This window comes from Perognathus longimembris, chromosome 14, assembly GCF_023159225.1.
Source record: "Perognathus longimembris pacificus isolate PPM17 chromosome 14, ASM2315922v1, whole genome shotgun sequence".
Taxonomy (NCBI): Eukaryota; Metazoa; Chordata; class Mammalia; order Rodentia; family Heteromyidae; genus Perognathus; species Perognathus longimembris.
The window spans coordinates 6,515,437-6,517,878 of record NC_063174.1 but is presented as its reverse complement, the minus strand read 5'-3'; the positions used below and the strand labels follow the sequence as shown (position 1 = coordinate 6,517,878).

The 2,442-nt window shown below is 47.0% G+C and overlaps 1 pseudogene; it reads left to right on the top strand.

Moving 5' to 3' along the window:
• Nucleotides 1–318: 318 nt before the first annotated feature.
• Nucleotides 319–2,079, top strand: LOC125363619 (annotated as a pseudogene).
• Nucleotides 2,080–2,442: the final 363 nt, after the last annotated feature.

The following is a 2,442-nucleotide window of genomic DNA, read 5'->3' as shown; positions in this document are numbered from 1 at the left end:
ACTTGACCCCCTGTTCCACTTATGGTAGTTTATTAGAAATAAGAGTCTCACAGACTTTCCTACCTGGGTTGGCTTTGAACCATGATCCTCAGATCTCAGCCTCCTGAGTAGCTATTTATTTTTATGGTTTATCTTAGTTTTTGAAAGGTGCAGCTTTGATATTAGAGAAGAAATTCTCATTTATCATGCATTTTTTACTTTCATTTCTACTAAATGCTATAGTGGGATAGCATAAAGAAGAACTTGGTTCCTGCTTTGCAAGGATCTGGGCATGGCTTCTTGGATTGGAGCTTGGACAAATGACTGGGAGTTCCTCTGATGGCAAAGGAGACTGTGTCAGGCAGAGCTAAGTGCCAGAGCCATGGTGACAGTGCCTACGTGGTAAGAACCGGCCTGATGGCAGGTGAGAAGACAGAATAGGGTCAGATTTGAGGGGGGCACATAGAGACTTCACATTTTATTCTTCAAACACTGGACATTCATCTATGGCTCTTAATGAAGGTCAGGATATGCAATGTCTAAGGCACATTTCTCCTTTGCTTGCCTCCCTAGCCTAGAATTATGCTGGGGAGAACTGAGAAAAAACTTAAAAGCTCTCTCAGGGAGAGGCAGTGTGCCTGAGAAGGTGGATTATGGGCAGAGGAGATGCCCAGGGTAATGGCCCTGGTAGAGCCAAGGGTTTGGCTCATTTGTGGAGAAAACTGATATCTTCTATTACTACAACACCAGCAAAGCTCAAAAATTTGCACACGTGAACAGAACTGCACCAGCGCATTCAGCTACAAAAATGTGCTCCGTCTCACTGATAAAGGCGAAGTAGTCAATGAACTTGTGGGTACACAGTGCGTATCTGGAAACGTGGACCCTCTGGAGGATGTATTTGATGCTATCATGCAGGTTTCAGCACATGGATTGCTGATTGGCTGGAGGAATGTCACCCAGCTGCTGCTGTTTTTCCAAGGATGCCGTCCCTTGCTTCGCTGGAGATGAGAAAGTTGGTGACATTATTTTACCAAAGGATAGATGAGGTCATCTGCAAAATAATGTTCACACGATGGGCCATTTTTCGTGATCATCTCTGCATTCTCACCCTATCCAGAAACTCGGTGGAAATAATCTTCCAATGATTTGTTTTTGCAGTTACTGAAGACTTGCAACCTGCTTATAAGGAACTGAAAACTGTGATCTCTAACTCAGCAGTGAGAACCTTTCTGTCCCTTTCCTCAGAAGTCATTTTGGAACACAGGAAAGTGTCAGAAGGTGTGACCATAAATCACAACTCCTACTGCAAGAATGGGGGGCTGGAAGGGGAGGAAATGGAAGAAAGTGCTCCAACAACTCCACTGGAGCTGAGGTTCAATTCAAAAGGAGCATCACTTCAAATGGATGTTCAGATGAGGATTCTGAAGCCAGTATGCATTCTGGAATCACTAGAACGAAGCCTCTGGGGTTCGTTGAAGAGGTAGAGATTTTTCTTCATTTCATCCGTGGATGTAGATGCCAAAGCCAAAGCGTTCCGGAGAGGCCCAGCGGTCATGAAGGAAAGCGAGCATCGGAGTGTGGAGCTTGTCGGTGTAGCAAGGCCACGAGGGCTGCCATTGTGAACGCAGTACAGGTGACGCTAACGGAGGGACACCAACAGCTCAGATGTCTGCGGCAGCAATGGAAAGCACGTCTGTGAGCAGCGGGGGGGGGGGGGGGGTCAGAAGAGGGGTGATCCAAATGACGTTTACTCTGCCATGTTGCATAAGGGCGGCATGTTCAACCGTGATGCATCCTGTGGAGAAAGAGCACTCAGTGCAGATCCTTCAATAAAGGAGAAAAGAAGGACACGGGCCCAGCAATGTTCACATTTCAACCGGACCAAGGGAGAGAGTCGGGCCAAGTTGCCCAGCCTGTCCAGGTTGACCCCAGGATGCGGTAAGGATGTTGACCAACGCCACCTAACGCAGGCCACGGAAACCACAAGGCTGTGTGGTTCATGTGGTAGCGACTCCAGACTGTTGTACTGGTCCAGATGTCATGATGAGTGTAGCTGGTGTGGTTGCTGGAATTGTGATGATTGTGTCTTATCGCTGATTTGGAAGCATTTTATGATGACTTAGGACAGATGAGAATTCGCTAAATTTGAAAAGGAGAAAAATGAATGCTAAGTGGGTCAGGGGTGAAAATCTTATTTGCAAGAGTAGTGTGACAACTGGGGACAATCCAAAGCAGGAGAGAGAATGAGTCCGCCTGTGCACATTTCACAACACCGAATGTACAGTGGCCATTCTCGTAGTCACAGTCAGGGAGCTCGAAGGAGCTATTGTCACAGTTCTATTCACATTGGATGCATTGCTGACCTTCCAGGGTGAAGGAGAGGGCAAGAGTGGAATGAGCTCCGTGAGAATTTCTGCTACTCTCACGTGTGATTTGTTTCTGCTCTTCGCACATCGAGAC